Source organism: Lithobates pipiens, unplaced genomic scaffold, assembly GCF_037356315.1.
Source record: "Lithobates pipiens isolate NorthernLeopardFrog02 unplaced genomic scaffold, aLitPip1_a1.2 Scaffold_1, whole genome shotgun sequence".
NCBI lineage: Eukaryota > Metazoa > Chordata > Amphibia > Anura > Ranidae > Lithobates > Lithobates pipiens.
The window spans coordinates 118,183,046-118,207,739 of NW_027507685.1; positions in this window are offsets into that span (position 1 = coordinate 118,183,046).

Consider the following 24,694-nt stretch of genomic DNA (forward strand, 5'->3'; position numbering starts at 1 on the left):
AGATCGGCTCCCGTTCGCATGCGTGGGAGTGACGTCATCGCGGACCTGGAAAATCACAGCGAGACCCTGAAGTCGCTCCGGGATACATGGCAGCGGCGAAGAGGAAGACGGAGGACCGCTTCGGGGGCTTCGTTCTTTGCCTTACAATGTGTGTTTTTAAAAAAAAAAATGTTTTGCCTTTACTTCCTCTTTAAGGAGCGGGGCTGGAAAGCTGTCCGCGGCTTACTAAACAACAGATGAGTCATGAGCTGTGAATGGGCTTCCCCACTGACAGCTAAATAATAAAAAAAGAACTGCCATAAAAAAAAGTTAAAATCATTTAAAAAGGGGCGCCCCCCCCCAAAGTCCGTATCTGACCCTTACCTGAGCATGCAGACTGGCAGGTCAGAAAAGGGGGGATGATCGAGTGCCCCCCCCTCTAACTATATCAGGTAACATGCCCTCAACAGCCGGGGGTGGGTGCATTGGTGCCCCCCACCCTAAAGCAACTTATCCCCATAACAAGAGCCTCATCCCCATAATTCTGGCCGGCTGTGTGGGGTATGCGGGCAGGGGGCTTATCGGAATCTGGAAGCCCCCTTTAACAAGGGGGCCCCCAGATCCCAGCCCATCCATATGTGAATGAGTAGGAGGTACATAGTACCCCTACCCGATCACCAAAAAAAGTGTGAAAAAGTAATAAAAACACAAAGACAGTTTTTGACAATTCCCTTATTAAAAAAAAAAAAAAAAACAGTGCTGTGACCTGAGATCATGTTCTTATTTGTGTATTTATTTTACCTTTATTTATTCATATATTAGTACTTTTTTTTTCTTTTTATGTTTTTTAATTTGCGCAGAAAGTTGCATGAAAATGCACAAATACAAGAGCAAAAAAATAGCTCATTTCCATTCATTTCTATGGAGAAAAAATGCACCAAAAATGCGCAAATCTGCCCAATTTGAGCCACAAAAAAACATTCAGAACTTTTTTGCGCTTCAGGCGTTTGGCTTCTGGCAACTTGGAGTTGAGATGTGAACAGGGACAGCCCATCCATTAAGGGTGCACCGGCGCTGCCCCCCCAGTCCATCAGCACCTCCCCTATCCATGCGTCCGGCCCCTTTCAGGACACTGGCCCATGGATTCCAATGCAGAAGGGCTGTTTTTTTGAAGCACCGATTAGAGAAAGAGGCTCTAATAGGCTTTACTATAGGATGGCATCGGGTCACAGAGAGTGCGTTTCGAGCCTACCCCGGTGTTTAACACTGATCCTCCTCCTGGCCAATCAGGAAGTGGGTTTTGACACCGGTCACTCGATTGGCTGAAAGGACAGGTGATCCTATTGAATGCCTATGAGAAAGAGAGGGGAAGCTGGAAGCCACCATGGAGGAGAGGACACTCGTAGCTGAGCGGAGTTCAGCTTTAAAGAAAGTCATACACAGATCGAAGATCAAAATTACTGTTACTGAGAACAGTAAAATGTGCATGGAAATGTCTTCTGTTGCCTGTGGTGATAGGGGTAAGCCAGTGGGCTTTTGCAGGAGGGGGTCTATCAGTTGTTTAACCATGGCTGAATCTAAAGACTGTCCTGACCCTCCTAAAAACAGTGTAACGTGTGTTAGAGACTTTGCTGTTGCTCATGCCAACCACAGTGAATGCTTACTACTATCTGCCTTCAGTTGCTCGGGCACAGTCGATGCCAAGCGGCATGTTCTGACAAGTTCTGCAAGTATTAGTATGTACATAAGAATCACCAGCATACAGTCTGTGCCTGCAAGTTTCAGTCCAGTCAAGAAAAAATATTACAGAGCTTGCAGGAACAGGCCTGCTTATCAGAACTGTGAGCACCAACCATTCTAGAAGCTAGGGGTTGGAGCTACATCCCGAAGTAGACCCGGTGTGCTGTGCTTGCAGAGAGAGTAACAAGATGGAGGATGGTGCGTACATGTACCCAGCATTAAATTGGTTGCCTGAACTGCAGGAGGTGCCACTGGTAGACACCGGTGTGGGGCTGGAGCATCGAGGGGGATTCGCCCTTGGGTTGATCAAGGGGATGGAGAGGCTGTATCTGCTATGGTCTGGCTGCAGGAGACCCACCACAGTGGTCAGTGCCTGGATCCGGTGTGGGCACTGGGATGAGCTGCTTACCAAGCTGACACTGAGTAAGCAGATGCCACACCTAGTGTAGACCAGCGGTCAGGTCTCTGTACAGAACAGCCGCGGGGGTCCCAGAAGGCCAGAATGGGCCGAGAAGTGACTGCGAAAAGCAGAATGGAGTCTGAGGATGGTCACTCCCCTGCAAAGACAAGAAACATTGGGGAAGAAAGCTGTAAATCTGCCTTGTCCTGCAGCCCGGTCAAAGAGCTGGTACCTGTTAGTGTTTGCCAGCAGAAACGAGAATCTGGAATCTTGGGCGCAACCGGAATCCTGGCTTTGCCCATACGTACTGTCAGCCTCACCTGGAAGGAGTCTTTGCAGGAGTACAACTTGTCTTCAGGTGAGCCAGAGGGAAGTGGCAGTGGTAGGGCAATAGATTGGGGGTCTTCCAGATTGCAAGCAGAATTCAGGCCCATAGATGATGACTGGGAAGAGTGGACATCTCACAGCAATTCTGAGAAGGATGGGAGAGGCAGGACTCCCAGAAAGATGAGGAAGTATTGAGAGAAGTGTTAGAGTCAGCTGAAAAAGCCAAAGGATCCCTGCAAATCCCTATCTGTGTCTGGGGGCAGATCCAGAACCAACCCTCCATGACCCAGACTAGAAGTGCTGAATACAGGCAGTGGGTAGTGAGGTCACCCAAGTCCTGTGTCTCCCCCTGGAAAAGGCAAGCCAAACGAACTGCTAAGAGAGAGAGCGAGAGAGAGAGGTACAGTGGAGAACAGAACTCAAGTGGGGGTTGGACTACCCATATATCCCCCAGGATGTCATGGACATCATTGAAGATTCCAGGGCCAAATTGGAGGAAGCCATGATCTGGGACTTCATGCACGTCTCCAAACCCCTGTGGGGAACACATAATGAAGAGGCTTGGACCTAGTTCTAGGACAGCTGGGAAGAGCTAATGACAGCCTTAAGAGACTCCCAAATCCCAATTTATACTTGTGAAACGACTGGAGTGGATGGTTCAGCCTGAAGATTCCAGACATGGACAGCAATTAGATGACTGTTGTCTCTTTTAATTTCTTCTCACGGACTAGACTGGCCCAACACCCTGATCCGTCTCCAGATGGGATGTTCTGTTCCAAAAGAATGTTGGGTGAGGCCTAGTATCCTGCTGCTTAATAATTTGGAGGCGCACCTCCTTCAAGAGACACTCATTTTTTGCTTGTGTAAAAAGTTGTTGTTTTTTTCCAGCAGGATAATAACCCCCTGCTGGCAGAATATACAAATAGGAAATTAGAGTTAGGATTGTTTTCCTTTAAATCTGTTTTGCAGGTATCATTATGGACAGCTGTCCCCCTGCTTAAGTGATGGACCCTGAATTCTGTAGAGTTTTCTGGGAGGGCCTCCATGTAGGGGGAGATGCTCCAGCTAAGAGTATGCTTTATCATGTGTTGTTTGTTTTTATTATATTTGCTATGGGGACCTGTAGTTAGAATGTATATTGTGAGTGATTCTAAAACAAAATGTACATATTCTATTTTTTGCTACGTAGTTTGTACAAAGCCCCTTCCAAGTTGCCTTGGGCCAGGGCTCAGGTGCTGGAGGGATCCTCCTAAAAACACAAGGGAGGAGGCTTTCCTGGAGGCATGGGAGCAAAAGAGGACAGAGTGCATAGTCAACACTGTTGGGGACTAACAAGGGGGGAGTCTGCCACATGTAGCCAGTCTCCCTGAAGACAGCAGTGTGCCTAAGTCTTCATCCTTCCCCCGAGAGATCTCCTGAGAGTCAGCTGGGTGGGCTGGTGAAGAGTCAGTCAGTTGGACTGGTGTGGAGAATTAGCCTGGAGGGCTAGTGAAAGGGGCAGAGTCAGCCAGGTGGGTTGGCAGTGCCTGAAGGTATGGTGCTGGGATCAATGGACACAGAGGAGAAGTTACGAGCTATTTCACTACATCTGTGCTACACAAAACGGGGCTGTGAGTTCCTGCCTGTAATAGGCTTTAGCTAAATCTGACTGGGAGCCTGTTAGTTCATCTAAAAAGTGATTCAGCTGGAGCAAGCAAGTGTTGTGCTGGAGGAAAAAGGAGGAGGGACTGTATATAGCTGTATACAGGGAGAGGTCCCTGAAGACTGTTGAAGTCAAGTGGGCATCTCATAACCTCCCATCCCTATCTAAGATATTAACCCCTTCATAAATAACAAAAACAAGGCCACGGACTGTTCTCTGACTGTGGGTGCTTGTGAAAATTTGATGTGCCTGGCTGTGCAGGAGTGGGGAGTCCCTTACATCAGAAACTCCTATGGGGGAATAGAGCGATTTTCTTTCCTACCACCCGTGGAGGAAGGAAAGAAAATTGTATCATCTATGGGCTGCTTAAATCAACATCTACCAAAAATCTAAAATATCAGTTTGGGGTGGAGTCATCCTTTAAATTTTGCATTGCCTGGTTGGTAGACACAATACTCACTTTTTTTTAATCTTTATCAGTCTTCTAATTAGAATCCCATTGCTGCGGTTCACTATCCAGCTTTGTTTGGACACCTGCATCTCTGTATAGCTCCTGTCTATCACATCAAGACCATTTATCTCATAGTCAATTCACAGAAATTGCTGATCAGACTATAGTTTAGCCTTTTTTTTTTTTTAAATGTCTTCACTTTCTCCTAATGAGTTACGTTCTCTCTTTAAAAGGTCTTTTTCAGTGGATAGTAATTGTCTCAGTGTTTTCTGCTAATAAATGTGGCCTTTTTGGAAAAGCATCCTTATCAGCTGGGGACCAGTGGCGACCTCTGACCACGCATCATGTGACTCCCCTTCCTGGGAACTAGCTGCCCTTTTCCCTGTAAAATGTCGCTGGGATCTAGGGCTGATGACATCAGAATGTAGAATAAAGGGACGTATTCCTCGCTGAACAAGTGAATGTCAAATGAATAGAAGGACACAGGTCGCCAGACTGCTAACGCTTTGTCTCCTGCGAGGTTCTGCAACTTCATCTGTCAATTCTTTTATTTTTAAAGCAAGGTTTTCATTAAATTGTATGTTAACCCAATCCCTAAACTCACATATTATCTTTAACATGTAAATAATTCTACAGTGACTGCATACACTTTCATAGTGTAAGTAGAGTAATAACAATACAAACAGTAAGTGCCCGTTCACATTACCGCGACTTGTCAGGCGACTTAGCCGCCTGACAAGTCGCGTTCCGTTCTGTACTACGGAACCGTTCTAATAGGAGCGACTCAAGTCGCTCCGACTTAGAAAAAGGTTCCTGTAGTATTTTCGGGGCGACTTCAGGCGACTTGCATTGACTTCTATACAGAAGTCATTTTGCAAGTCGCCGCTGAAGTTGTGTGCAGATCGCGTCTGTGAGACGCGCTGCAAGTCACGTCGCCCCTGTGTGAACGGGCACTTATTATATATGGAAATGCAATATAAGATTACTTGAAATATCCCCTTTCATGTTCTTAGTTCTGCCTGTCTGCTGATCATCTCTTTCCATGACTTCCTGAATTCCCTGCATGCTTTGCAGCTTCTCCTCTGCTGTTTACTTTCCATTTATAAGGACTACATATCACATGGTACCTTGCTGCCTGCAAGCGCTGATTCCTGTACTGACTCCACCTCCTGAAACTCCTCCTCTCAGCTCCTCTTTAGTTCAGAAGTCAGGCTCTGTGAATGTGTGACACAGCAGTGCCAACTCACAGGACAAAGCGAATAAGTGTCATAGAATTCAAGGAAATAAAGATGTGCGGATGTATACAAAGTAAGTTTACAAACCTCAAGATTATTATGATTAGTAGAAGTAGACTGGAAATAATTGAAATACAATATATGATTTTATATTTTGCCTATACATTATTATTATACAAGATTTATATAGCACCAACAGATTGCGCAGCGCTTTACAACACAAGGACAGACAGTACAGTTACAATACAATTCAATACAGGAGAAATCAGAGGGCCCTGCCCGTTAGAGTTTACAATCTAGAAGAGAGGTTCAAGTGATATAAAAGGTAATAGCTGTGGGGGATGATCTGATGGAGAAAGTAAAAGTACAGTTGTTAGGTGGGGGTCGGATAGGCTTCTCTGAAAGCAAGGGTTTTCAGGGATTGTCTAAAAGCAAGCAGAGTAGGAGATAGTCAGACAGATTGGGGTAGGGTGTTCCAGAGGATGGGAGAGGCTTGGCAAAAGTCCTGTTGGTGAGCATGGGAGTAGGTGACGAGGGAACTAGAGAGCAGGAGGTCTTGGGAGGAATGAAGGGAACAAGTAGGTTGGTGATTGAAGACTAGGTTAGTGATGTAGCTGGGGGCCGAGTTGTGGATGGCCTTGTAAGTTGTAGAATTTTGAATTTGCTTCATTGGGTGAGTGGAAGCCAGCGGAGGGATTGACAGAGAGGGGTAGCAGACACTGACCGGTTTTTAAGGTGGATGAGCCTGGCAGCAGCATTCATGGACTGAAGGGGGGATAGCCTGTGTAAAAGTAATCCCGTGAGGAGGGAGTTGCAGTAGTTGGGGAGGGAGATGACCAGGGGGTGAAGTAGGCGTTTTGTGGTGTTATTGGTTAGGAAGGGGCGTATTTTGGAGATGTTGCGGAGGTTGAGGTGGCAAGATTTGGATGTGGGGCCGAAATGATAGTTCAGAGTCCAGGGTTACACCTAGGACCTTGGCAATGTGGGGACAGGCTGATAGTAGTGCTATTGATTTTGACAGAGAGATCAGGGGCAGAGGTACGTGGAGGAGGAAAAATCATGAATTAAATTTTGGATTGATTGAGTTTGAAGAAGTGGTGTGAAATCCAGGCTGATATGTCTGTTAGTAAGTTAGTGATACATGGGGAGACTGAAGGAGTGAGCTTAGGGGTAGAGAGTTAGATTTGGGTGTCATCAGCGATGATATTGGAAGCCATGGGAGACTATTACCTGACCCAGAGAGGAGGTGTAGATGGAGAATAGGAGAGGTCCAAGAACAGAATCTTGGGGGACCCAAACAGAGAAAGGGAGAGGAGGCAGTACAGTTGTAAGTGACACTAAAGGTGCGGTTAGATAAGTTGAATAACCAGCAAAGAGTACAGTCATGGTGACCAAAGGCATGGAGTTTTTTAAGGAGGAGCGGGTGGTCCACTGTGTCAAAGGCAACAGAGAGGTCTAAGAGTAGGAGTACCGAATAGAGTCCATTGGATTTAGATTGTTTATGAGTTTTACAAAAGCAGTTTCCGTGGCGTGTTGAGGTCAGAATCCGGACCAAAGGGGATCAAAAAGGTTATTCTTGGCGAGGTGGTCACTCAGTGGGTTGTAGACCAGACATTCAAGGAGTTTGGATAAAAAGGGGAGCAAGCAGATGGGCATAGGTTGTTAAGATTGGTGGGGTCTAGTGAGGGCTTTTTAAGAATGGGGTTGACTAATTTGTTTGGGAAGCTGCCTGAAGAAAGGGAGAAATTAAAGATGTGAATGTAGAATAGAGCCAGAGGGTGAGCGTAGCAATTGTGAGGGAACAGGGTCCAGGGGGCAGGCAGTAAGGTGGACGTTAGAGAAAAGTTTAGCAACCTCGTCTATAGTGGCGGGGTTGAATGAAGGAAGTAATGATTGTACCTGTGGACATTGGTGTTAAGTGGAGAAGGCATCTAAACAGTGGAGATCTCCTCACAAATTGCATCAATGTTTGAAGTGATTGGCGATCTCCTGGGCAATGAGTGAGTTAGTGGGTAGAGAAGAGTTGACGGGGACGGGTTGATAAGTTGTTAATGAGATTGATAAAATACATACACTTTAAATTAACTTCAAAAGTAATTTTGGGCCTGTTCACACAAACATGCCTTAAAATGCATTGACATGTATTTTTATGCAAATTTAATTGTTATGGGTCCTTGTAAGGGTCAAAATATTAAAAAGCATTGGCCATGCCTTGGCTCATTAAAGGCTTCTTTCTGGCAACTCTATCACATAGCCCATTTTAGTTAAATTATCATCATATTGTGCACCTTAAAAACAACCAGACCTTCTTTTTCCAAAGCAGCCTGTATTTCTCCTGAGGTTACCTGTGGGTTTTTTCTTTGTATCCTGAACAATTCCTCTGGCATTTGTGGCTGCAATCTTTCTTGGTCTACCTGGCCTTGGCTTGGTACCAAGAGATCTCCAAATTTTCCACTTCTTAATAAGTGATTGAACAGTACTGACTAACATATTCAAGGCTTTGAATATCTTTTTATATCTTTTTCCATCTTTATAAAGTTCCATTACCTTGTTACGCAGGTGTTTTGACAGTTTTTTTTCTGCTGCCAATGGCTCAGAATCTAGCATGCTCTCTGCATCCACGTGAAAGCTAACAAACTCTTTGACTATTTATACACAGACACAAATTCCGATTTAAAAAGCCACAGTAGTGGGAAATTTACTTTTAATTGCAATTTTAACCTGTGTTTTTCACATTGTATGTCTGTACCAAGGCCTAACATTCCAGGGTACGGAAACTTTTGATCAGGGCCATTTGGGTGATTTCTGTTCTCATTATGATTTAAAAAGGAGCCAAACAACTATGTGATAATAAATGGCTTTATATAACCACTATCTTTGAATAAAAAACAGTTTTTTGACATGATCAGTCATATTGTCAATATCAATGTCAAAATTTCATGATTTCTGCCACAGTATGCAAACTTTTGAGCACAACTGTATAACAGATTGATTATACTCTTGGAATATTCAAGATATATGAGAAGCCAGGAGCTGCCTCAACCCACCATTCTCCATACAGAACTAAAAAGTCCTTTAAAGCGGGCTGACCATTTAACTAACACCTAATTGGCTGTATTCAGTGATTTCAACAGCTCATTGTTTAAAGACAATATGCTGCTTTTCCATCAGACTACAATGCCGCCCAGGCTTAGCACAGAGCCTCTTGTCTGGCCGGTCAGCTGAATGGTGCCCCGGCACTGATACACAGCCAGTGTTCTCTGCTCCGCTCAGCTCTGGCTCACTTATTACTGGAGAGTTCATTGTCTTGAAAAGGTTACAGAGAAATATTGGCTACGTTGTCTATCTCCTATCTGTCCTGCCAAGAGCAGGTACAATTCTGCCATCTCCAGGGGTGTCTAAGACATTTCTAACTTGTTTGCTGTAATTAACCCATTGAATATATACCAAACACATGTTAAAGTGGCTGTAAAGCCTTAAGGTTTTCCACCTTAATGCATTCTATGCATTAAGATGAAAAACCTTCTGTGCTGCAGCTCTCCCCCAGACCCCCCCCCCCTTCTCTTACCTGAGCCCCGATCCAATTCAGCGATGAGCACGAGCGCAAGGGCTCCAGCTACTGTATCTCTCCTCATTGGACAGATTGATAGGAGCAGGAGCCATTGGTTCCCCCTGCTGTCAATCAAATTCAGTGAGCAGTGGGTGGGGCAGAGCCTTCCTGTCTGTGTCAATGGACGCAGCAGCGGGACTCGAGAGCAAGCCAGCATGGGTGCCCCCAGGGAAATCGACTTTCCGTGAGGGTACCCAATTAAGGGGAGAGGCCTGTAGCACCAGCGGGGCACCCCAGAAGAAGAGGATCGGGCTGCTTTGTGCAAAACGACTGCACAGCGCAGTAAGTATAAGCATGTTTGTTATTTTTATATAAAAAAAAATAGGATTTACAACCCCTTTAACTAAGATAAAAACACATAAACACAACCTATTTTGTGTGCCTAAAGAAGTAAAATGCTGTTCACCCAGTTTTGTATTGCAAACTCACAGCACAATCAGGTACCTGACCTCCTCTGCTAACTGGGCTACTATTCCCTCCTGTAAGTATGAATACACTGTTAGACTGACAGCATTACACAAATTATTATGGCCCTGGTTGACCAGGTCAAAGAGATACCACAATGGAGGAGAGATTTCTTAGCTCTGTGTAGGCTTAGAGCGAATTGTAGCTTGCACAGGGAATTCTCTCTACACTCGTGCCTAAAAACTACCTCCAATTCATTGCAGTGTGACTTTTCACACTCGGGTGGTGCGCTTGTGGGATATTCCAAAAAGTCCAGCAAGCAACATTTTGGGGTGGGTTGGGAGCGATGTACTTACCGCTCCCAAAATACCCAGCCCATTGGAATGAATGGGCAGCGCTTTCAAAGTGCCTGAAAAGCGCTGTGAAAGTGGCGCAAAACAGGAGTTTTTAACCCTTTTTTGGCATTAAAAGAGCCCGCCAGCGGCCAAAAAGTGTTGCAAAAGTGCCGCTTAGTCAGTGCTAAGGTGCCGCTAAAATGGGCGACGCTTTAGCGCTAAGGGCCAACGTTTTTAGTGTGAAAGCGGTCTAAAGGGAAGGTAAGTACAAGCTGTGGTTGGAGGTATGGTCAAAGCAGAGGTTCACTTTAACTCCTTAGTTTGTATATAAGCTGTTTCGGTCCGCAAGGCACACATAGACCAAACTATTAGCTGGTTATACCTGGTGAGTGATGGGAACAGCTCTGCACTGTAAAGGAATGTTTTCATGAAACCTAGAGATTGCCATCTCTCTCATCTCCTTCTGAAAATCCTAGTTGCCTGGTTATCGTGCTGACCCTGTTGCTTCTACATTTTGAATTCATGACCTGGGACAAGTATATATATATATATATATATATATATATATATATATATATATACACACGTATTCAAGGTTATTCTCTCACTTTTCCTGATCTTCGTACGTGTTGCAGGTCAATGACTCAGAAAATCCTAAAGCCAACTGGTCTGCTAGACAGCCATTCAATTTTTAGAAGAAACTGGGAAATGGCAGCCCCCATATTTGACATGGCAGGCTTACTTTCAATTTTCTGCCAGGCCAGCTCATTTTTTATTCCCTTCCTTCTATAACGGAGACTTATGACAGTCCCACTTTAATCCACTCGGCCCTCTTGCTATCTCGCAAAGACATCTCCGTCCTCCCACAGTCCTTCTCCACGGACGTGTACCTTCCCCTCCAGACAGGCAGTTACAATCCATGGATTTAGGGAGGCTGGGAGGTCATTAGCGGTTTCAGTTCCTTTGAACAGACTTCTGTCCATTTTGGCCTAGGGAGCGATCGTCAGTAATGACAGCCAAGAACAATACAGCCCCGTTTGGCAGGGAATATTCATTTTAACAGGCTCGAGCTACCCTGGGAGAAGGCTGCTGTTCCCTGCAAATTCTTCCTTTTTTGGACAAGTGCAGACAAGGATTTTTGGTGCCTGTCTATATGTGCACTCAGCTGATGCAAAAAGGACACAATTGCAGGACACAGCATTGTGGGTAATATGTGCGCCTCTCTGACCATTGGCATTTAGAAGATCACACAGACCATACGTGCTGAAGTAATGAGCCAAATATTCTTCTCGACTTAGGCTGGCCAAACAAGGCTTGATTTTCACATCACTTGTGATAATTTCAGTTTCAGGGAAATGTCAAGCTATAATCTTTTCACAGTTTTTACAGCTGTACATAAGAATGTGACCAAATTAAAGTATGAAACTGTATGCCCTTGTACACACGGTCGGACATTTCGACAACAAAATCTGTCGGATTTTGTCTGAAACTGGTGTTGCATACACACGGTCGGACAAAGTTGTCGGAAAATCCGATCACACAAGGATGCCCATCTTTGCTCATGACATATGGAGCCTTTGATTACTGTTTAGCTACTGCAAAATTACTTTTGTTTTTGTTTTTGATTCAGCGGACAAGGTATAAAACGTCTGTCTACTTTTTATCACTGAGTGTGCAAGGAAGAACGCACCAAAAGCACTTCATTAGAAGTCCATATTTAATTCTATTCAGAATCTTGCATTATAAAAAAAAACGGCATGTTTCAAAGGTTTAAAGGACCCCCTTCATCAGGGCTTAGTATTCTTAATGAAGCACTTACTGTAGTTGTACAATTGGAGATACCATATTCTGGGTTTTTATTAGTACGATTGCTGCAGATACTGGTTAAAAGAGAAGTAGGACCAAAGCTCTTGTGGCCTGACTTCTACTGTGGGTCACAGGAGTACACTGTGTTGTGCACTCCTGTGACCTGTTTCAAGCGTCAACAGGCGAAAACCCACTGATGGCTGACATCACTTAGCCGGTCCAGCCTCTGGAAAGATCCACAAATATGCCTGCACAAGCAGCTGGCTCCGCTTCTCAGCACACCGCTGAGAGCCTGAGCCAGCTGCTCCTGCTCCCTCAGCAGTCCAGAGCTCCAATGAGCACTGGTGGAGCAGAGTAGAGAGTCAGTGACTGACAGTTAATATGAATGTTTATATGTAGATTTGTTTTTAATTTTTTTTATTTTGCTCCTCTCTTTTAAGATTTCCAGGTATGGTATATTTTTACATAGTCACAGTGGTCCAGCTTGGACCAATACAACTATGTATATACAGTGCCATGAAAAAGCATTCATACCGCTTGACGTTTTCCACATCTTGTCATGTTACAACCAAAAACGTAAATTTATTTTATTGGAATTTTATGTGATAGACCAACACAAAGTGGCACATAATTGTGAAGTGGAAGGAAAGTGCATTTGTATTCAGCGCCCCTGAGTCAATACTTTGTAGAACCACCTTTTACTGCAATTACACCTACAAGTCTTTTTGGGGATGTCTCTACCAGCTTTGCACATCTAGAGAGTGACATTATTACCCATTCTTATTTGCAAAATAGCTCAAGCACTGTCAGATTGGATGGAGAGCATCTGCGAACAGCATTTTTCAAGTCTTGCCACAGATTCTCAATGGGATTTAGATCTGGACTTTGACTGGGCCTAAACACATGAATATACTTTGATCTGAAACATTCCACTGTAGCTCTCTGGCTGTGTGTTTAGGGTCGTTGACCTGCTAGAAGGTGAACCTCTAGCCCAGTATCAAGTCTTTTGCAGACTCTTATGCCCTGTACACATGACCAGTTTTCCCATCTGAATAAACTATGAAGGTTTTCCCGACAGAGTTCCAACAGGATTTCCACTGAAACTATCTTGCGTACACACAATCACACCAAAGTCCGATCGCCAAGAATGTGGTGACGTACAGCACGTACGACGGGACTAGAAAAAGGAAGTTCAACACCCAGTAGCCAATAGCTTCCATCTCGTACTTGCTTCAGAGCATGCGTTGTTTTTATTCTAGGTCCGTCAGAATTTAAAAAAAAAAAGTCAGAAGAGACATACACATGATCGGAATATACGATATAAAAAGCTTCTGTATGACTTTTTCTGTTGGACATTCTGCTCGTGTGTACGCGGCATAACAGTTTTTCTTCTAAGATTGCCCTGTATTTGGCTCCATCCATCTTCCCATCAACTCTGACCACCTTCCCTGTCCCTGCTAAAGAAACGCATCCTCACAACACGATGCTTCCACCACCATGTTTCACTATGGGTATGGTGTGTTCAGGGTGATGTGCAGTGTTAGTTTTCCCCACACATAGTGTTTTGCTTAGGCCAAAAAGTTCAATTTTGGTCTCATCTGACCAGAGCACCTTCTTCCACATGTTTGCTGTGTCCTCCACATGGCTTCTCGCAAACAGGACTTCTTATGGCTTTATTTTAGCAGTGGCTTTTTTCTTGCCACTCTTCCATAAAGGCCAGATTTGTGGAATCCAATAATAGCTGTCCTTTGGACAGATTCTCCCACCTGAGCTGTGGATCTCTGCAGTTCCTCCCGAGATACCATGGGCCTCTTGGCTGCTTCTCTGATTAACGCTTTCCTTGTCCAGCCTGTCAGTTTAGTTGGATGGCCATGTCTTGGGAGGTTTGCAGTTGCGCCATACTCTTTTAATTTTCAGATGATGGATTGAACAGTGCTCCGTGATATGTTCAAAGCTTGCAATATTTTTTATAACCTAACCCTGCTTTAAAAAAATTAAAAGTCAGCAGCTACAAATACTGCAGCTGCTGACTTTTAATATTAGGACACTTACCTGTCCAGGGCACCTGCGATGTCCTCCCCCGAAGCCGACCTGTCCCTCGGCTCCCGGGTAGAGGCGTCGGCATCTTCAGTAAGGGAATCAGGAAGTGAAGCCTTACAGCTTCACAGCATGGTTCCCTACTGCACATGCGCGAGTCCCGCTGCGTGTCCTCACTGGAAGCTGCTGTCTTCTGGGACCTGTGTGTCTCCCAGAAGACAGCGGGGGGGGGGGGTGGAGTAGGGACCGGACATGGCGTAGATCACCGCGGAATCTGTGGTGATCTGTCGCCGGAAGTGGGAGCAAATACCTGTATTAGACAGGTATCTGCTCCCCCCTGAAAGGTGCCAAATGTGACACCAGAGGGGGGGAGAAACCTGGAAAAGCGGAAGTTACATTTTTGGGTGAAACTCCGCTTTAAAGACTTCTCCACAACTTTATCCCTGACCTGTCTGGTATGTTCCTTGGTCTTCATGATGCTGTTTGTTCACTAAGGTTCTCTAACAAACCTCTGAGGTCTTCACAGAACAGCTGTATTTATACTGAGATTAAATTACATACAGGTGGACTCTATTTACTAATTAGGTGACTTCTGAAGGCAACTGGTTCCACTAGATTTTGATTAGGGGTATCAGAGTAAAGGAGGCTGAATACAGATTTATACCACACCTTTCAGATATTTATTTGGAAAAAAAATGAAAACAATTTATAATTTTCCTTCCACTTCACAATTATGTGCCACTTTGTGTTGGTCTATCACATAAAATCCCAATAAAATACATTTACATTTTTGGTTGTAACATGACGAAATGTGGAAAATTTCAAGGGGTGTGAATACTTTTTCAAGGCACTGTAGCATACCTGGCCAAGCCTCCTGGAAGCTGGAAATCACTGAAATAGACAGTGCTACCCCATGCTGAGCGGCCAGCCTGATGTATTGTGAATATAGGAGGTCAACAGCTCACCACGGGCATCATTCAAAGAATGCTTTGCATCTTCTGAATGAATGCAAAGCATTCTGTGACTGGAAGAGCTGGAGAGTATGATGTTACACCCCCCAGCCTCTCCACCTTGTCCACTTAGAATGCTTTGCATTTATTCAGAAAAGCATTTTCTGAATGATACCCGTGGCGAGTGGTTGACCATTGCACCAAGCCCCGGCCCCTGAGCAGATGCGGAAAGGAAGTGGAGATCACTGAGGTCGTGGTGTCTACTTCAGCTTCCCATGGCTTTGGCCAGATATGGTATATACATAATTACGTTGGTCTAAATGGAACCAACGTGACTTTGTAAAAATATACCATGCCCAGAATTCACAATTAGGCAGTGAATTTTTATTGTAAGTAGGAAGTAGGATGAAGTCTCTTCAAAGTAAGGAGAGGTTGTCTTTTACACAGCTGTCTCTGGAACAGGTCTCCTCGTTCAAGTGTTTTTTCTTCATTTCCAGTTACAGTGAGAATTGTAAAATGTTGGATTCCATATAATTTTCTACTTTTTCCAAAGCATGGCATTGTAGATTAGCTAAAGACTTTACAAGTTCCCGTCTTTGGTGATAAGAAGTGTTTCCTTGCCGTCCATGTTGACATGTTGGTGCATTCAGTGTTCTTTTCCAACTGTTTTGGAACGTACCTATCACCTTCTATATAGAAGTTCGTACCAAAATGATCAAGGCTCAGTGAAATCAGCCATCTATAAACTATGTTCACTTGATGGCTGCTATGTGGTGGTGATCACTTATTTCCAGTGATTACTCACATATATATCAGACATATGAAAGTTCTGGACCATAGTGTCCTGCTTTCTCTCAATATATATGCACATTATACCTCCTGTGCTTTTTGGTTTCATTTTGAGCTATACGATTCAAAAACATTGAAAAATGGATCCTAAAGAAGCCCCTTAGTTTAGAGAAACACGTTGATCCATATACTCCATGACATCCACATTGGATGCACAGGCCTTTGCATTACATGTCTATGACTACGATATATTACCTTTTATGGAGGTAATTTTATGTGCTTTGATATGTTGTTTGATTTTGGGCACTAAAAAATCTCCATTTTCCATAGTCTCCCCATTTTGGAGAGGTATGGGGACCATCTTTTTAAAAACATTGTAGATTAGCTAAATACCTGACAAGTTCCCAGCTTTGGTGATAAGAAGTGTTTCTGATCATAGGTAGCCCACAATATTGCCTTATATTTAACCCCTGTATGCCCCCATCTTGCAATCCATAAGTAATCAGGCCAAGCATGACCATCCATCGGATGCCTGGGATTCTTTGAAGAGTTTATATTCAAATCTGCTATTAGACCACTCCTTGTGATTGCTGCATTGCATCCATTTTCTACATTCTTTTGCATGCAGTACATCCCAGGGAAATTACAATTCTATAAATGTAATTGTAGGAATATAATTGACTGTTCATTCATTTTTCATATCCTATTACAATAATGGTCTCAAACCTCTGTAGGTCCAGAGTAAAAAAAAAAAGAGTTTTGTTGATAAATGAAGTGAAACTTCTTTTGGCTGCCCCCCCCCCCCCCCCCCCATCCTTTCCTTGATACAACTCTCTACTCTGTTTGTCAAAGCCCTTGGAAATACCCAGTAATTACAGGTAAAGGGGAGAATATGACCTTCCCTGCCTCCCACAATGCCGCTTGAGCCTAAGTGGCCAATTTCCAAGTCAGAACATGGTAGGGATGGTCATTAACCCTGTGTATGCTTTGACACTAACTGACATGGAGCTTTCATGTGGAGAGATTAGACTTAGGGCTCTGGCAGACAAGGGGAGCAAGGCAAAGGTAATGATGAGTAGTGATGGACGAACTTCCGATGGGACGTTTCGCGAACGCGAACGCGGCCGATAGTTCACGAACCGTAACGTTCGCGGCGGGCCCCATTGACTTCAATGGGAGGCGAACTTTACAAACCTACAGGTCAAATTTGCAGCCACAAAATAATTACTAGCTGTGCACACATAGTCTCACCACATGGCCAATGATATAACACATGTATGAGGTGAATCTGGGATCGACAACTACAAGCATTCTTTTTTTATATGTGAAATTCTGACAATTCAGGACTCATGAGGCAATGAAGGCGAGGGAAGGTCAGGGTAGGCAAAGAAGAGGGTGCAGGAGATGATCACCAGCACCGCGATATGGAGCACCGACACCTGCACCGTGATAGAGTGATCTGACACCAGCACCGTGATAGAGAGCACTGACATCAGCACCGTGATATAGAGCACTGACACCTGCACCGTGATAGAGTGATCTGACACCAGCACCATGATAGAGAGCACTGACATTAGCAGCATGACATAAAGCACTGACACCAGCACCGTGATATACAGCACTGACACCTGCACCGTAAGCAGCCCCAGGAGGAAGTCAGCATAGCACAGGGATGGTGGGAGCCCCTCATAATGAGCATAGCACAGGGATGGTGGGAGCCCCTCATAATATGCACAGCAGAGGTACAGCCCCAGGAGGAAGTCAGCACAGCACAGGTATGGTGGGAGCCCCTCATAATAAGCAGCCCCAGGAGGATGTCAGCATAGCACAGGGATGGTGGGAGCCCCTCATAATAAGCAGCCCCAGGAGGAAGTCAGCACAGCACAGGGATGGTAGGAGCCCCTCATAATAAGCAGCCCCAGGAGAAATATGACACCGCTCAACCTCTTCAAACAGGAGGGTACGGGCATATAGTACGGTGTGCTTTTTTTGTACAAGGAAGTGAGCCAAATGAAGAAAGTAGGTCTGTGTGCTCGATTAAAAAAATAGTTTATAGACATATACATGGTCTACTGGTCACATGTGTTGAATTCCTCTGAGATCCATGCCTCATTCATTTTTAGAAATGTGAGGTAGTTAACACTGTCGTGAGCTAGGCGAGTACGCTTATCGGTCACGATCCCCCCTGCTGCGCTGAACGTCCTTTCGGACAGGACACTGGACGAGGGGCAAGCCAACAGTTCGATTGCAAATTGGGCAAGCTCTGGCCAGAGGTCAAGCCTGCCCATCCAGTAGTCCAGGGGTTCATCACTCCTCAGAGCGTCCACATCGGCCGTTAACCCGATGTAGTTGGACACATGACGGTCTAGGCATTCCCTGATGCTGAATCCGGATGACACCTGCCGATGGGTCGGCTGAAAGAATGACCTCATATCAGAAGTCACCAACACATCTTCAAACCGGCCTCTTCTTGCAGGCACTGTTGGATTGGTACCCGCAACTCCTTCTCTGGGAGTGGGAATTGCTCCGCTGCCAGCGCACGCAAAAGCAGAATGCAGCATTTCTCGAAGCAAGGCCTGGAAGTGCTCCATTCCAACAGCCCTCTGTGACGGCGGTAGCATTTCCGCCATTTTGTGTTTGTACCGGGGGTCTAAGTACGTTGCCACCCAGTACTGGTCCTTGACCCTTATGCTTTTTATACGGGGGTCCCTATTAAAACACTGGAGCATGAAGGCCCCCCATTTGCACTAAACTGGAAGTGGTGTGGTGGCCTGGCTCCTGCTCATCATCCAGGATAATGTCATCCTTTTCATTCTCCTCTCCCAATCCACGTACAACAACAGGGATCCCAGAAAGGTTTAAAGCATGCTCTTCTTGCTCCTCCTCATCCGCCCTGGCACCATCCTCCTCTGACTCCTCTTCAGACTCCTGTTGTTCACTTGTCTCAGATAGAGTAGCCCCCCCCTGGGAATTCATCCAGCATTGCGACTTCCTCATCTTCCCTCTCCTGCTCCTCCACAGCTTGATCAATGACACGACGCAATGCACGCTCCATAACGAAGGCATAAGGTACCATGTCACTGATGGCGCCATGGCTGCGACTGACCAGTTTGGTGATCTCCTCAAATGGCCGCAGAAGTCTGCATGCCTCGCGCATGAGCAGCCACTGGCGTGGTGAAAAAAAACCCAGCTCCCCAGAACCTGTTCTGCCGCAGAGTTCATACAGGTAGATGTTAACTGCACATTTCTGCTGGAGCAGCCTTTCAAGCATATAGAAGGTTGAGTTCCATCGCGTCGGGCAATCGCAAATAAGACGTCTGACCGGCAGATTGTGTCGCCGCTGAATGTCAGCAAGGCGAGCCATGGCCGTGTAAGATCTTCTGAAATGGGCCGAGATTTTCCTTGCCTGCCACAAGATGTCCTAGACCCCAGGGTATTTGACAACGAATCGCTGCACGACCAAGTTTAAGACGTGTGCCATGCATGGCACGTGCGTCATTTTGCCCTGTTTCAATGCGCTAAGCAGATTGGCACCGTTGTCACACACCACTTTACCAACTGTCAAATTGAGCGGTGTTAGCCACTGATCTGCCTGTGAACGCAAAGCTGAAAGGAGTGCCGCGCCAGTGTGGCTCTTGGCTTCCAGGCACAACAGATGCAGCACGGCATGGCAACGCCTCACCTGGCATGTCGAATAGGTTCTGGGGAGCTTGGGCGGTGCAGCAGAAGAGACGCTAGCAGCGGAAAAGGGGGAGTCAGCCGAGGAGGAGAGGGAGGAGGATGGAGTAGGAGGAGGAGGAGAAGAAGAGCCAGGCCTGCATGCAATCCATGGCGGTAAAACCAAATCTACGTGTCTGTGGTCAGATGTATCTTGGCACCGACACTGTGTGCCAGAGATACATTCACTTGCCGCTGAACATGGCCATATAGCTCTGGGATGCCCTTCTCTGAGAAATACTTCCTTCCTGGGACCTTCCATTGTGGTGTTCCAATGGCTACAAATTTTCGAAAGGCCTCCGAATCCACCAGTTTATATGGCGGGCTATCAGTTCTGACAAACCAGCCGTCAACCGTTGGGCGAGAGGGTTATCCGGCGTCATCATTTTTTTACGCTCGAACATTAGGCCCACGGAAACCTGCCTTTTTGAAGAAAAACGTGAGCTTGGCGTGATGGAAGGTGGAGTGGAGGACAATTGTGAGGAGAGAGGAGAAGTAGAAGACGAGGCTGGACGGTGAGAGCCTGGAGTGTGGCTTTGTGTGTTCCGTTGCTCCCACTGGGCTCGGTGATGGCAGCTCATGTGCCTTCTTAAGGCGGTCGTCCCTAGGTGAGTGTTGGGCTTACCGCGACTAATGCGTTGACTGCAAAGATTGCAGATAGCAACACTATTGTCAGCAGCGGACACGTTAAAAAAAGCCCACACTGCGGAGCCATGTGCCGGCGTCCTGGGAGCACCAGATGTGACCGTACATGGTCGATGACTCGCTCCTGATACATTAGCAGTCTGCTTTGTCCCTCCTGTGCAATGTAAGTTATTCCTGCTTCTCCTACCTATATGCTGGTCCATATCTCCCTCTGAACTCCCCTCCTCTTCCTCTCTTGTGGACACCCACGTGACATCACTAGACACGTCATCATCGATGTCACCTTCCCCACCGCTATAAGTAAAGATCTCGGAGTAGGCAGCAACACCGGTGACCAACCTCCTCCTTGGGCTGATCTGGGTACTGTCGTCAGACTGCTGAGTGGCGGTTGTTGCTACCTCCTCTTCCTGATCCAATGCCAAGAGTGGCTGCGCATCAGAAATGTCTTGATATGGATCGGAAAATAATTCCTGTGACTCAAGTGGAAGGTATGTGGTGGTGGTGGTGGTGGTGTTGTTGGTGGTAGTGTCTTTGGGGGTGCACATAGCAGAGAGTGAAGAAGAGGGTGCAGATCGAGAGGATGAGGAGGGTGCAGAAGAGTAAGGCTGAGTGAACCACTCAACCAATTCTGGTGCTTCCTTTGACGTAATCGCATGCACCTTCTGCAATTTGCCACTTTGGCTCAAGCCTGTTGCTCCTGCCCTACCCCTACCACCCCTGCGGAAGGGCCTGCCTCTTCCTCTGCCTGTCATTTTTTAAATGACCCTGTGACAAAACTCTCTACAGAAGTGCAGTGTGTATGTGGAAGAAGGTATATAACACCCCGCTTCAATCTGTTGTTTTTGGGGGCCACTGGTCTATCGCACCAGTTACAATACTTTTTCTTTTGGATTGCGTTTGTCACTCTTTGTAGTATCGCTGCAGAACTGCTCAGCAGTCACAATGGAAACGCACTATACTATGTTTTCTATATGTGCAAGTATTTTATACGTGTATTACACAACTATATACTGCACACCAAATAGTACACCTATACCAGTCCTTAAGGACCTTTGTGGAACTAGTAGCTAGGGATTAGCAGACTGTACCTCACTCAACCCTATATACTGTAGTATACTATACCTTACCAGTCCTTAGAAGGACCTTTGTGGAACTAGTAGGTTGTGATTAGCAGACTGTATCTCAGTCCCTATACTGATAAAGAACTGCTGCAGAATAGGGCAGCAGTCAGCAGTAGTGCACCTCAACCCTATATATTGTGGACCTATACCAGTCCTTAAGGATTAGCAGACTGTACCTCACTCAACCCTATATACTGTAGTACGCTATACCTTACCAGTCCTTATAAGGACCTTTGTGCAACTAGTAGGTTGTGATTAGCAGACTGTACCTCAGTCCCTATACTGATAAAGGGCTACTGCAGCAGAAGGGCAGCAGTCAAGTATAATATTCTTTCTATATTTGGAAGAAAGAATATTATACGTGTACAACCCTATCACCATACCAGTCCTGAAAAGGACCTTTGTGAACCTAATAGTAACAGTTAATGATTAAACTGACTGTCCCTCACTGCTACACACAGCTTCCTGTCTGTCCCTATTTACACTGACAAAACACAGGCTGCTGCAACAATAACTTGAATAGCACTGCACTCAAAACTATATCCTGTACTACTACACCATACCAGTCCTGAAAAGGACGTTTGTGGACCTAATAGTAACAGCGTCCTGTCTGTCCCTCTCTCAGCACTGACAAAAGACAATCTGCTGCAACAATGACTTGAATAGCATCAAGTATCCTGAACTACATCTACACCATGCCATGATTTTGTGGTCCTAATAGCTAGCGATTCGGGTCACTGCAGTCTCTCCCTGCTCCACACAGAAACCTCTCCCTATAGTGACAGTAGAAAGAATGTAAAATGGCCGCCGGATCGGGTCTATTTATAAGTTAGGGGGAATGTCCAAGTGTCCATGTGCTGTAAAGTCTCAATTGGCTGTCCTGTACCACATGATGGATGTGTCATCATAGGTCAAAGTTCTTTTACACAGTAAACACGTAAGTCCGCCGGGCGAACAGCGGCAAAAGTCCGCCGATCGGGATTATTATATTATTATTATTATTATTATTATTATTATCTGTTTCTAATTCTTTCCACATATCTACCTTTCTTTTCACTTTTCTTCCCTGCCATCATTCTTTCCCTCCTTTTCTCCCATACTTCTTTCTCTCCTTTCCTCTCATCCTTCTTTCCTTCCTTCCTATCCTTCTTTCCTTCCTTTCCACCATCATTATTTCCTTCCTCCCTTCCCACCCTTCTTTCCTTCCTACCCTCCCATCCTTCTTTCCTTCCTTCTTTCCTCCCATCTTTCTTTCCTTCCTTCTTTCCTCCCATCCTTCTTTCCCTCTTTTCCTCTCATCCTTCTTTCCTTCCTCCCCCTCCCATTCTTCTTTCCTTCCTTTCCTTCCATCCTTCTTTCCCTCCTTTCTTTCCATCTTCCTTTCTTTCCTTGACTTCCTCTCTTCCTTCCCATCCTTCTTTCCCTCCTTTCCTACCATCCTTATTTCCTTCCTCCCCTCCCATCCTTCTTTCCTTATATCCCTCTCATCCTTCTTTCCCTCCTTTCCTCACATCATCATCAACATTTTTCCCTCCCAGCCTTCTTTTCCTTCTTTCCCCCATCCTCCTTTCCTTCCTTCCCTCCTACCCTTGTTTCCTCCCACCCTTCTTTCCTTCCTCCCCTCCATCTTTCCTCCCTTTGCTCCCATCCTTCTTTCCTTCCTCCCCTCCATCTTTCCTTCCTTTGCTCCCATCCTTCTTTCCTCCCTCCCCTCCATTTTTCCTTCCTTTGCTCCCATCCCCTTTTTCCTTCCTTTCCTCCCATCCTTCCTTCCCTTCTTTCCTTCCTCCCTTCCCATCCTTCTTTCCTTCCTCCCCTGTCATCCTTCTTTCCTTCCTCCCCTGTCATCCTTCTTTCCTTCCTCCCCTGTCATCCTTCTTTCCTTCCTCCCCTCCTATCCTTCTTTCCTTCCTCCCCTCCTATCCTTCTTTCCTTCCTTTCCTCCCATCCTTCTTTACTCCCATCCTTCTTTACTTCCTTTACTCCCATCCTTCTTTACTTCCTTTACTCCCATCCTTCTTTCCTTCCTCCCCTCCCATCCTTCTTTCCTTCCTCCCCTCCCATCCTTCTTTCCTTCCTCCCCTCTCATCCTTCTTTCCTTCCTGCCCTCCCATCCTTTACTTCCTCCCCTCTCGTCCTTTTTTCCTTCCTCCCATCCTAGCCTTCTTTCCATCTGTTCCCCCCATCCTTGTTTCCCTGGTTTCCTCCCATCCTTCTTCTTTCCTTCCTCCCCTCCCATCTTTCTTTCCTTCCTCCCGTCCCATCCTTCTTTCCTTTATTCCTTCTTTTTGTTTTCTCCCTTAGTGTTGTATACCCATGTCTCTATCTCTTTCGCTTCTCCCTCCATGTTTCTCACTCTTTACTTTTCTCTCTCTCTTTCTTTTTTGTCTCCACATTCTGGCTTGGTGTGCTCCAAAATCGGTTTGATGGATTGCACAGACTTTCAGTAATAAGGGCATCCTGGCTACCTCTGCCTTTGTTAAGGTTTTGGGAAAGGAAAATTTTCAAACAATGTGAAAAGTCATTTCCTCTGAGCCGTCCTCGTTCCGCAACCTCACAGCACTTTGCAGCGTGCAGGATTCCAGAGACAGATGGAAATCTGGAGCATGGCTCATCCGTGTGGGATAAAACTTTGACTCATACATTTTTACACAGTTCCATTTAAATTAAGTTCCTCAGTAACAAGACACTCAAGCCACATGCCTAGGATGTGGAGCAGTAAAATATTTTGTTATTGTCATCTTATACAGAACTGACACGTTTCGCTGATAAGGTGAGAAAGGCACCAATGTACTTACACAAATTTAATTTTGGCAGCTATAATTGACTCTCCCACTGTCAGGCTGGCTTGAAATTTCAGCTGATATTCAGGGGTTTATGTAGTTGTATATGTTGACAACAGGGTGGCTTAGTTATTAGCAATGTGTTGGTTTCCTTCAAGTGGATGCTTTCCTTCAACCAGAGGTGTAACTAGAACCATCAGTGCCCGATGCAAGAAACCATGAAGGGCCCCGCTGACCACCAGGCCCTTTCTATCAGTCCTGGGGCCCCTTCCTCTGGTCCTGGGGCCCTTCCCTCAAAGTCCGAGGCCCTTCCACCAACTGATCCCAGGGCTCTTTACTCCTATTGCAGGGCCCTTTACTTTTCTGTGACTTCAGTAAGAATTTTGTGCCATAGACTGCAATGTTAAATCACAAAAGTCGCAAGGAAATTGCAAGAAAGTCGCAAGAAAATCCCAAGCAAGTCACACGACTTTGGGGTTATAGCAACGTGAACCAAGCCTCTCTGCTGTCTTGGGGTTCCCCACAGTGGTGGAACGCCAAGACCCATTCACAAATGCAACCCTGGTAGTTCCACCACTGCCTCCAACAATCTAAATTATATTGTGGGGTAATTGATAAGACCAAATGTATGGGTTTGTGCTTGGAAGGCAAAAATGGTAACATTATATGGGGCTTCGTTGAGACAGGGACGAAAGCTCATTTAGAGCCAGCTACAGCAAATA